This window comes from Pseudopipra pipra, chromosome 7 (genome assembly GCF_036250125.1).
Source record: "Pseudopipra pipra isolate bDixPip1 chromosome 7, bDixPip1.hap1, whole genome shotgun sequence".
In the NCBI taxonomy this organism is placed as follows: Eukaryota; Metazoa; Chordata; class Aves; order Passeriformes; family Pipridae; genus Pseudopipra; species Pseudopipra pipra.
The window spans coordinates 20,295,493-20,308,223 of NC_087555.1; the positions used below are offsets into that span (position 1 = coordinate 20,295,493).

Genomic DNA, 12,731 nt, shown 5'->3' on the forward strand with positions numbered 1-12,731 from the left:
GAGGACATCTTCTTCTGGTTCAGTGACCCCAACAGATGTTCTTTATCTCTACTTTTTCTGCAACTTGAAATGAACTGAAATATGCATTTGCTTTAGTTCAAGCCTTAGCCCTTCTTACGTTTAAGTAGAAGCATTGGTTACACAAATACCTGCTTGAGAAGTTTTACTTTGTGCATAGTTTGACTGACATGAACTGTCTTTTCATTCCACCTTACTACATATATATGATTGTCACACGACAGAATTTCCCAGTTCCTTTTTAACTGTATGGTGATACAGGCATAGGTGTGGTTGTGTGGTTTTAGGTGCTCTAGGATGGGAAGTTCTCTGTAGGATGTAAAAATCTATTTCCTTGCCTTTTACCAGAGTCTTTCTAACTTTGACAAGACTAGATAATTATTAGCTTTTGAATGCTATAGTGAGAGACACATAGCTTCATATTTATGTGAACTATTAGGCAACTATTAATCAGGAACTAGTCTAATATCAAAGCTTTCCACTTATCAGAAGTTTTTCTGACATACTCTGAATCTTCTGCAAAACTAAATGGTTGTGTGATGCTATGGTGATGTCCAGAAAACTCCATGGTTATCAGTTTCAGCATAGGTATTTATATAAGCTCCCAGCCCTATATATATATAAATACTCATAGGTATTTATATAAACTCTTATCTTGACATGCATAATTCTTCACAGTTCAGACCAGTGAGAAAAATCCTCATCAATGGAAAAGCACAATTCTAATGAAGCCAATATATTCTTTGCATGTTGTAAGAAATATCCTGAATTATTATTCTCTAAAAAGTAAAATTTGTATGTGCATATTTGCAAGGATCTGAGAAATATTAGCCATACATTGATAGCAGGAGAGAATAGTTGAGTTGTGTTGGGTTTTTTAATTATTATTTTAAAATTCCAAATAAATAGTTGAGGTTTTAATGATAGCAAAAACAGCACTCCGGTGTCTTAAGAGAATCATAACGACCATTGAAATGCTTGGATTTAATTAAATAAATGGCTTTATTTAAGTAAAAACCAAGAAGAGAAACAATAAAGGTAACTCAGCATCTTACAGTGGATTGTAAAATGCCACAAAAATTCTAGAAAGAACATTGCCCAAATTGAAACTTTTGAAGTCAGTAGGAATCTTGTATAACCTCGTGCTCAGCTATTGCAGTTGTGAAACCCACACACGAAGAAAAGAGTGCAACAATACTTTAATCTCTTTTTCTTGTATCCCGAGTGTTCTAATATACATTTTTATTGTGTTTATAGTGTCTTTAGGCTATGCAGTGTTAGCAGTTGTCCACTGCCTTTTACTCCTCCTTCCTTTCTCATTTATGCATTATAAATCAGATATGCCACTTATTTTTCTTGACAATCTCAATTTATAGTTGAGCTAGAGTACCTAGCTATAGCTAGTCATGGTTCTCAACTACTGCTTGTGTGTGAGGCCATATTTTACTTTTCATGGACTTCTTAAGGATGTTAGAGCAGACCTTTGTCTAACTCCTGGTAACAGTCTTGACCAGCTACCCTGTAACCTCACTATGCATTTGTCATGTTTGCTAAGTCAACTAAAAAACTTCTTCAAATACCTTCTGCATTCCTTCACAGTGAAGCAAATGTCTTTGTGGTGCATTAGAGCATAGTTTGGGTAATGAAATTTCTAATCCATGTGCATTTAGACAAACTTGATGACTGATAAGAGTAGAAAATGCTCAAAAAATTAAAGCTCATTGAGAGCCTAAACATCCAGTCACTTGCATGTTGCTGCCTCTTGCCTTATTGTTTAATTCTTTTGGATGCTATGATCCTCCTGAAATACACACAGAACATTGAAGTTCTGTGTGGTTTACATTTTAATAGAATAGATGTATAATGGCTGATTCTTAGCACCTTGATTGACAGAATCCTAGCATGCAGTGGGTGAAGTTTGATCCTCGGAACCATCTATCTGATTTGTATGAGCTACTTCTGCACTATATATGTAGCTAGAAGTACAATAAATGTGCTATGTGATGACATACAGAGCTCATATTAACACCTTGTTACTACATATGGAAGGAAAAGAAAGACCTTTTCTCTAATAACGTGTACAAAGACTGTTATGGATATTTTGTTATTTTTAACGGCATACACGTGCAGTAAAATGAAACCTAATATTGACATAGCTCTGAAGAAAATGAAAAGATTATTATTATAATTGCAAGTATTGACTAGTGTGCATTTAAGTAACTTGCAGATTACCTTCCTCTGAATTTTAATTCTATGTAGTTTATCTTCCTTTAGGTTTATCAAGAAATTTCCTTCATCTCTTATCCTGTCTGTTTGCAAAATAGAAATATACCTAACTATATAAAATTTAAAACTTTTCCAGTAAACATGACCAAGCATCTGCCAGAAGCTTCCGTGAGGTAGGACATATACATTATGGTTAGCCACAATGTTATCAAGCTATTTTTAATCAATACTTTTATTCTGAGTCACTGTTCCATTAGTGACTTGCGTGATACTAACCCAACTTTTTGCGTCAAGGAGCCTGTGCAGACCTTAAAGTTTCAAACACCTTTCTGAACAACTAATAATCTGTGCAAAACAGGAATATTGGCTCTATGGAGACATGAAGTAGCATTATAAGTTTAAAATTATTAGAAAATAGCAAAAAAACCTCAAAAAACAAGGTAATCAGGCAAATCGAGAAAGATTAAAGATGTTAAATGTTCCCATTCCTAATCTCCCTGCTCACAAAGGTGTCTCAGCAGCACCTTCAGTGTGTTCAGTCACTGTGGTGGGAAATGTTTTCCTTACTTGCCTATCATGCCCTGATGCAATTTTAATTCTATGGTTATAGTCTGTCCCCTTAAAGCTAATATTTCAGATTCTGTTTTCTTCAGAAATATTAGATCTGGGATATGAGCTTAAGCCATTTCCATATATTGGCAAGAAGGCCTGATATGAGCCAATGTTTCATCTTTGCAGCTTCAGTGTTTTGACTAGATGGAAACAAGAAGATAACTCTCATAGCAAACTGGAATAAGCAAGGTTTGGGCTCTGAATGTTATTAATTATTAATTAAAGGGAGCTTGAAACTGAGGGTATAACTGGTGAATGGCAGTGCCCATCCCTGGGTGCTGTACAGTCCCTTTGCTGCCTGGGTGGCAGTGTGATGCAGGGCTCTGCTTGGGTGACTCCCTGGGTTCATTATTGTTCTGCCGTTTGGTTATTTCACCCACAGATGCTCTGGATATGTTGTACATTCAGAACTACACCCCGTGCACCAAGAAGAAAAACAGAATTGTTAAACACTTTTTTTTTTCTTTTTGAGATGCTTCTCAGTTTCCCAGAGCATTTGTTATTATTTTGGGGGAGGATGTATCTTTTGATGGTATTTCACAAAGATTGTTGTGTAATTGGGTAGCTATTAACCTAAACTCAGTTTATTTTTGTGTTTCAATATCATTGTCTTGTAGTGTCCAAAATAACTAGGCTTCAGACTTCAGCTTTGAGCTTGCGTAGTAGGAGACATTCAGAACACTGTGATTAAGATTCATTTCATACCTGTCAATAGAAATCATAAGTGGTGGTCTTGCCCCTTTACAATGCACAGAAAATTATGGCATAAACAAGAAGATACAGTTAAGTAATTTTTGTGCTAGTTTTACAGGAATAAAAATAATCACCTGCATAGAATTAAAAACATTCAATTGCACTTTTATCTCTAAAACTGAAAAGCTTGAAGGATGTGTAGTTACTACTACATCTAAAATGTGCCTTTGTCTGTCAATGTTGAATTGGTTTAAATTTTCTGTCTCGTTTTTTCTAGAGTTTTTCCGTAAATGGGATTTCTATCATGTATGTTGGGAAATAGTTGGTTTTCATGTAAAGTCCCTGTGTTTGGATTTGAGAATATTTACTGGTGGTGGTAGAAATGCTCATGCTTTGCTGAAAAATAGCAGCATTAGTCCTGTGCAATAATGTCACCATAGTACTTTGTCCAAGATAAAAGGAGAATTAATCATGTGTCCAACTTTTGATTTGATTATTTTTCTTCAAAGGCTTTTATCAGATATTGCTAATGCATATTCTTCTAGGTGAAAACAGTTAATGGTTCAACAAATCTCAGCCTGAAAGTATTCTACAGGGTATGATGGATACACAAGACACTCGGAAGGAATGTCAGCTAGTTTATATCCGAGCTGATTCATAGCTGACTTTTTTTTTTTTTTGACAGAATCTTTTTTTGGTGTCACTTTACTTGGGCTAAAATCAATTTTGTATGGAAACTGTTTTGCAGTTTGTGTGGAATGAATGTGTGGTTTTGATTTGTTTCCTAATAAGATGGCCTTGCACAGTAACTGTGAAAACTGCCTTTACCTGATGCATTTTATGGTCCTTTTGTCAAGATTAAAGAGATAAGAAAGGCAGATCCTCAAGCAACTGAACATGTGGAGTTTAGATTGCCAGTGAGAGATAAAGTGAATAAGTTTGATCCTCATGATGTAGTGTCTGTTCTGTAAACAAACAAAAAATTCTCATCCACAGATACTTGTTTGGACATTTTCCCTGAAAGCTATTTTCATATATGAAAACCCAAAAAGTTTGAATGTATTTTGTAGCTTGGCAACCAGATGTGCAGGCAGTCAGAGAAATGCTGATCCTATATTTCATTAACTTGTATGTCCTCTTTAATACAGAGGACACAGTTATGCTGTGTTGTATCTTTTATGGGGATATCAGGGTGCTGATTTTTACAACATGGAAAGAAGAAATAGAAGAGTCAGCAGGACAGGAACCTTTCTATGTTAGTAGCCAAAACAATAAAATCCGCCTTAGAATTACCACTTCCCAGAAGCAGTAATTCCAACAAAGACATAAAAGTACTCCTGAGCAGCTTATACATGAATAGAAAGGAATAATCACTGGTTGACATGTTACTAGCATTTTTTTTAATTTCATCTGTTTCCTAAATTTAGTCTAAATTTGGAACTTTTTAAAAGCCACTTATAAGTGGTGTATACATTTATCCTATTATTCATTAATAGGATTAATGAGTGTACCTCCTGTATTAAGCTTTCAAAATGTACCCCTTAGGTCCCAAGCTTCCTTTTTTTGTGAATTGATTTTCAAGATAATCCACATATATGAAAAAAAAAATCTAATATATTCATTCATCTATAACTTCAAACACAAATAGACAAATTAATATATTATGAAGATAAAAGTACTAGTGCATTATTAAAGTTGCAAACACCTTTCTTAGCTCATAATGTTCTGGCTGCTGCTTTTTCCCTAAACTGAGCAGATACTGATGTGGAAGACAGGCATTGTGTGTTTCACTTTAAAGATCCAAAGTTGTTTTGAGGGCAAGTTCATTTTCAGAAGTATTTCCGTGTTCCTACAAGACTGAAGTTTTGCAAAGGCAGGTTTTTCTTTCTATGTGAACCTAAAAATGTGCTAGAATTGCTAAGAACAAAACTTAGCTATCAGTTGAAAAGAAACACTAGATTTCCTAATGATGTCATACTTTTCTTGTATTTGAAGTCCACTTCATCAAATTCAGAGGCAAAATGCTTATGTCTGCCAGCAGTTTTCAAGCTGGGATGTTGTTCAAATGGTGAATTAGAGTTGTTTGTTTTGTTTTTGGTTTTTTTTTTTAAATTTATTTCTGCACTGACATTGTGCCAGATGTGTCATCTAGTCAGCTTGCCTGCTTTGCCTCTGAAGAAGTCACGTCTATGTAGTATTATTTTACATCCGCAGGATTGTTTGGGGTTTTTTTACTGGCATATTTTACTCTCCAGAGATTTAAATTTGTTTTGTGAAGTGTTTTTTACTCCTGGAGAAAAAATAAATTGGCAGAAGCACAAAACATTTGCTACCTCTCTCTTACTGACTTTTCGCTTCAGCGTTTTAATTGTTCATCAAATGATTCTTCTCTGCAAAATTATGTTGTTACAGAAGACAGGCTGGCCATCTGCAAAGATAAATTCCAGAGGTCTTATATTGGCTTAATGAAAGTGTGAAAAAATATTTTAATTTTGCAATCAATAATACATTATTGATCTTTCCCTGAGCTTAACTCTTGATGTATTAGCAGAATCTAACATTATGTCTCTAATGCAATTCTAACAGAAAAATGGGTTTTGATCTATGCAAAATGTTTGTTATTCACTAATATGGCACTTAATATTAACTGATTAAGTTCAAGAACAGAATAAATTTATCTTTGTGCATATTTTCTTGATGTCCTAGAACAGTCTTTTGGACACAAAATTAGCATGGTCTTAAGAAAATAAAGTTAGGGAATCAAAAAACATTTTGCAAAATACCTTATTTCCAATAGGTGTATATTTTCAGAGACAAAAGTACAAAACTCCACAACTTCATATGGAAATCAGTGGGAGTTCAGACCTAATTAGGCTTATGCAATTTTAACCATTGTATTTCTGTGTCAAAATATGTAATGTATTTTTTTAATTTGAGTTTGCTCTGCATATGAAATATTATTGAGATGATTTTTATCATATATGTGAGTCTAAACCATTCCTATTTTATCAGTTCAGTGGATTAGCTTATGTCTTTTAGGACATGATTGAAACTAAGAAACATGTTAATTGAAACATGTTATCTGCTTCTGTGCATATCTTTTTGTGTGATTTTTGTCCTTTTGTTGTAACAGACAAAACAAGCACAATACTCCTGGCTATAGAAATATATTTCAAGAGACTTGTAAAACAGAGAGTAATTAGATGACATGGTCTGTAGGAATGGAGGCAGAAGTGTAAATGAACTTTAGATAGATGATACAGTCCAGACCTCTTCCATTCGTGGTACATTTTCTCTACACGAACTTGCCAGAGCTAAACATACTTTGTGACCTTATAGAAGCCTGACATTTGCTTTTTTTTAGTTCTAGCTCTTATTAAATGCATTCAGTTTTCTGTTAATAAGTGAAGAAAAAAGATTTGCAAAAAGGACAACAGAGGCATATATGGCTCTTTTGCTACTAAATCTAATAACTTTTTTTTGTGTCAGTTGTGGGTTAATCCTGGTAGGCAGCTATTTATCCATTTCAAGGAAAGTAGGGAGTCATTGTGCATAACAGTTACTTGGGAAGACAAACACTGTTATTCAGACCATCCCTCCTTCCCCTTTCTTTCCCCCAGCTTTATTGATCAGCTTGATGTAATGTGGTGTGTGTGGGATATTCTGCTGCTCATTTGGGCTTAGCTCCCCCGGCTGTGTCCTCTCCCAATTCCTTGAGCACCCTCAGCCTACTCAGGGGTGGGGTGGCGTGAGAAACAGAGGTGGCCTGGATGCTGTCAACACTGTTCTGGCCACAAGTACAAAACACAGCACCATACAAACTGCTATGAAGAAAACTAGCTCTGTCCCAGGCAAAACCTTTTACAGTGTCTGAAAAGAAGGGAGAAAGTCAACAGGCAAAGAATTAATCCAATAAATAAAAAATAGGTGGCTGTAGTAGCCTGACCAGAAGAGAACAAAAGTTCCTGTCTGAGCTACTGAGAAGTTGTGCCTTAACTATAAGTGCTTTGGCACAGTAAAGAAAGCAATAGAGTGGCCATTAGCAAGGTGCCTCATACATCCAGTGGTTATCATGGAGCAATATGCAAGCTGGACACTATGGAGGACTGGGTCTGTATATGTTTCTCGCACACTTCTGCATTTCTCCTGTAACACGACAGCATTCAGTGCTCATTTTTGTATGGGTGGATATCAGTGTCATTTAAACTTGTATAAGTAAAACAAGGAAAAGCTGTTTCTTTCTATGAGATATGATGCTCGAGTAAAGCGAAATTTCACCTCTTTGCTTTGCAGTGGAGGCACCACCGTCATGTTTAGCTGAAGATCAGAGCAGTTTGGTTTTGTCTGCCTAGCAAACTGAAGAGCAACTCCATGCCAGACCCGCTGCCCTCTACAGAGGGCTAACCCCTGCATACACATACATAATTAACTGTAATTTTAGTATAGCTCCTCAGGTTGCCATCATGAAAATGGTATTGGGTTTGTTCTTTAATACATTGATTACAATAGATTATTCAGTAGCAGAGAGACCAGGCACAGCTAAGCAGTATTGCCATGCTCATGGCATCAGGGCTGCTGTTCTTAACTTTATTTGAGAAAGTAAAATATGTCCTACTGATAAAGCTGAACTTGATGATGCAGAAGGTGGGGAGAAAAGAAAAAGGCATGTCCCTCTGATGATTGATAGATTCTATTTATTTGCCTGTCTTTGAAAAGGCTATGTAAACCCATTGTCAACATTTTCCATGTTTTCTTTGAATTAATGCAGATATTTGGTTTGTTTGTGTCTCCCACCTTGAGGATTCTCCTCTTTTTCTTTGCCATGTTCCTCAAGTCATCATTCACACAATTTGCTTCATGTAATCCCTGTTCTATTCTTGCCTTCAAGATGCCATTCAGTTTGAGTTTGAACAGGGAATTTTGCTTTTGGGTTAGGTAAGCTAAGGTTTTTTCAGTTTGTTTCCCTCTTGCCACCCTCCCACTCCAAAGTTTCTATGTTTTTGAAGTCAGCCTTCTGGAAGAATATGAAACACCACAACAATAATAATTTTGTGTTAATGAATACGTTATTTTTTTCAGTGAATTAATATTCTGAAGTGAAGTTTTCAGGTAACTAAATATAAAAAGATACCAAAAACTGCAACAGGCCCTGCTATTTTGATGTTAAGTTCCATTTATTTGACACTGCCCCTTCAGCTTTCAGCATTATGCAGATTTTCTGCATTAACAGTAAAATCTAAAAATCAAGAATGAATGAAAAGCATGTTCTGATCAGTTAACCATGGAAAAATAAAATCCTGTAGTTCAGCACCTGTCTACAAACCAAAAGTAATGGAATAAATTTTCAAGTTGTGGTCTCATAGTCTTGAGTAGCTGGAAATTAAATAATTGCTGCTGTAACTACTTAAATGCATTCTCTGTGATCTAACTGCTTTTTCTTTAAACGATTATCTGTGTTTCTCATTTAGCATTCCCAGTGCATCCACTTAGACTTCCTTACACAATTCATTTTGCCCTCACTTTAGGATACACCAAAGCGATAGTGCTGTTGTGCTCTGAATCAGGAAGTTACGGCTAAGAATGTGTAATTTATTTGAAACTCAGGTAAATGCTATTTAGGTTAACATCCAGCTGCTGTGAAACAGGCCTCTGAAGGCACAGACTAGGACTGCTCTAGGCTGCAAGTGCTGCCTCCCGTGCCATGGAGGGTTCCCTGTATTTGTGCAAATATTCTGCACGTCAGGGTAGCAGTATATAGCAAACAGGGAGTGTGGGCACCGGGTTGTATATTCTACCCTAGGCTGTGCTTTTTTGCACATTGCTAAATAGTCAGTTGCTTTGGTCACAGAAAATGTATATGCTAAGACTGAAGGGATATAGAATGGTCCCTTTTAAGGTGAAGGGATAACACTTAATGGCTGCTACTTGGCTGGCAGAACATTGTATGTAAATTAATGCATTTTGCCTTTTTCTGTAGGCAGATGGTAGGTTGAGGCAAACCTAAAGATATTTCCTCCCATTATGATTTTGTAAAGCAGCATAGCAAATTGTCAGTTTGTACACTGTTCTAATGGGACACATTTTTTGACTGCTGGGTTGCTGTGTGGTGCTAAAACTATGTGAATTATAGCTCAGTGCTGTATCCTGGTGAATTAATGTTTACAAGTGTCTGCAATCATAAAGATCAGATTCCTGAGTGACTCTGCTTGTGAAGGATAATCATTTCAGGCTTCTTAATCTCCCTTCCTTTAGTGCAGATGCCTAAAAATAAAGAACACAGTTGTGTTTAACTTTGTGAAATCCAGCATGTAACTTTTAATTTTGGTGACTTCAGTGGCTCCATAGAGCCACCTCTTCCTCCCCTTTCTCAAGGAAAATAACTTTCTTGACCCAGGTCCATTTCAGTTCCTCTAATGATGCTCTCCAGCTCTGAGTGGCTGAAGTGCCTTCTGTTTTGTCCTTCGCAGCCTCCTTTTGCCAGTATATAAAGACGTTGCTATTTGCTCTAAGAGACTGCTTGATATGCACTTGTGCAGTAAGTCTGTGAAACATTACTGTCCAAAACCAGCAGCTGAGGTACCCTTTGAAACAGAGGAACCCTAACACCCACCTTAGTGGATTGACTCAGCATATCAATTTGAAATTTCAACCTCACTGGTGACCCCTATATTATATCAGTTTGGGGTTTGAAATATAGCCTTGGATCACGCTTGTTTCTAAAGTTAACTTTATTCTCCTACTTCTGTTATAAATACATGTTAAAAGAAAACATATCAAGTTCCTGGAAAGGAATGGTTTAGGCTACTAAGCACTCCCCAAGCCTCTGATTTTTTGATTATGAAAAATAAAGCAATATAAGCAGCAGCTGACTTGCTGATCTCTGTCTTCACTTAAAAGTCAGAGCTCAGGCATTAATTTACAGGACTGAATACTTTTTTCACTAGAGTCTTTACAGTTCTGCCATTCACAGTTGATATTGATACTTTGAAGGGCAGGAAATATTACTAGTGAACGAATGCATCAACGCTGATTCTGCTTTGATGGAAGTTTAGTGGAAGTTTAACTATTGCTTGTAAAAGGAGGAAGATTATACCAAAAAGATTTATGTGTTAAGTATGTATCTGTACGATGCAGATTTACTCACACCATTTTGAGTATACTTTAAAAGACTGCCCCTTATTTCCCAGGGCATTGTCTTGCTTTTAGTCTCTCCATAATTAGTTTCTATTTATGGAGCAGACCGAGGTAAGTAGCTAGCAGATGTCTGAAAGATACATGTTTTCGCGTGTAAGAGTTTTTGTCCTTTAGCTTTATGCAAATATTAATGCTTTTTAAAGGACTACAGGAGGCATATAGACTCTTATTTTTTTCTTTATGATTAATACCAGTCATTTGTTTTTTTGCTTTCATTTGTAAGTGCTTCAAACTCAGCCACAGAAAGGAAAAATGGGCTTATATGAAGATTAAAAGAATTGTAATCCTCATTTTTTTAGTCACCTATGTCACAATAGTGGGTCTGTAATATGAAAGTTCTATTTTACAAAATCTATTATCAGGGCTTATTTCCGTTTTTTGTCTTGGAAAATATTTTATTTCCAACTTAAGTTCTCACTACATATTTCTAAGTTCCCTTATATTATAAACACTTCTATGTCTCAAGAGAGATAGCTTTTGACTAAATAAAATTCTTTCAGGCAGTTATGCTACTGAAATTTTAATAAAATAATATGTTGAATGAAAAAAAAAGAAGTTATAAGTATTACTATCAGCCTAATAATGAAGTTGGGTGTTTAAATGCATGTTCCTGTGAACTGTATTCTGTATGCTAGTATTCTTAAATATTCTATTCTGTATAAATTCAGTATCAGTTAAAAGATCTCTGTAGCACAAATAAAAAGTAACTATTCCCTTTTAATGTGATGCTAATAATGAAGTGGTAAATGCATAAACCAAAGGCATGTAGGTATTCTAGATATCATTAGTGTAGAAATTAAAGGCACCATGAACACTGACATACTTACATTTAAAGTGTGAGCCCTTTTATAGAGTTACAGAAACCTCCCATTCTTGACCTTTGAATGACCTCCCTTACCACACTGCCTTAAAGATTAGATAATAGCGGAAATATCCTTTGTTTATAGTATCCCATAGAACACATAGAAATATCCTTTGTTTATAGTGGCTTTTGTATTTGTGCTATGCAAAATTTCTCAAAAAGTTATTTTCAGCCTTTATATTGTATCTCCCATTTTGGATTGTAAGAGAGGAGGGCTTTCTTAGGTTTTCTTTTCCTATTAAACACTTACATTTAGTGTAAAGACTCAAATCCAAATCTTTAATCATTAACAGGCCAAAGAACTGTTGAAGAATAAAAAAAGTCAGTCAACACAGTTTAATGAAGGCTATATAATCCAATTAAATCATATGATTGCGTGCACTTATACTGTTGTATTAACTATAAAGATCTAAGCCAGTCTATAAATCATACAGTTATGTAGGTACTTACCATTTTAAGAGCAGCATAAAGCAGAATTGGTGGAAAATCCCCAAGGCGTACTCAGTAATTGATTAAAATGGTGAGCCGTTACGGTATTATTTTGAAATGCATCATCTGAAATCAGAAGGAATTTACTGACAGTTTTATATTTTGTTGAAAGAAAGATTGCTCAGACATATATTAACCAAAAAATCTGTGTCTGTTGCCTTCTACAGAGTATAAGGAGAGTGATTCATTTTGAAATGTCTTTCAGCTGGGTAACTAGGTAACTTACACTGTGCTACATGAAAGAGCTTGGATTTCATTTTGTGAAGCTGGATTCCAGTGCAATGAGTGAAGGAAACAGATGGAATAAGTGGAGGACAGATGGGTATAAAAAAAATTACAGCCACTGTTTTCAGTACCTGTGCATTAACTGTTGTAAATCAATTTATTTTCATTTACTGAAACAGGAAAATCAAGATTATTAAGCCAAAGCGTTACAAACCACTCTATGTTGAAAGCATCTGTTTGTAGCAGTTAGTAAGAGTTCTAGATGAGTGACATCTGAGAATAAAGTTTTCTGTGGGCAAGAATGTTATCTCAGGTCTAGTCATTTCATTCTGTTAGGGAGATTTAAATCTCTTTCAGTGGGGGGAAGGTTAGTTGGTTAGCAGTTGCTGTGTTGGACAGCTGTAAAATTTTC

The 12,731-nt window shown here is 35.6% G+C and overlaps 1 protein-coding gene across 4 annotated transcripts in view; it reads right to left on the bottom strand.

Annotated features, from left to right (window-relative positions):
• B3GALT1 (beta-1,3-galactosyltransferase 1) overlaps positions 1–12,731 on the bottom strand; it is a 186,491-nt gene that overhangs the window by 43,987 nt on the left and 129,773 nt on the right. For 2 of the 4 annotated variants that reach the window (XM_064660984.1, XM_064660986.1), the window contains exon 3: positions 12,056–12,160. The exons of 1 other annotated variant lie outside the window; for it this stretch is intronic. The gene's annotated coding sequence lies outside the window, so the exon portion shown is untranslated. Of the gene's footprint in view, positions 1–5,882; positions 5,978–12,055; positions 12,161–12,731 lie in introns of all 4 variants that reach the window. One more of the 4 variants, XM_064660987.1, reaches the window with a different exon arrangement.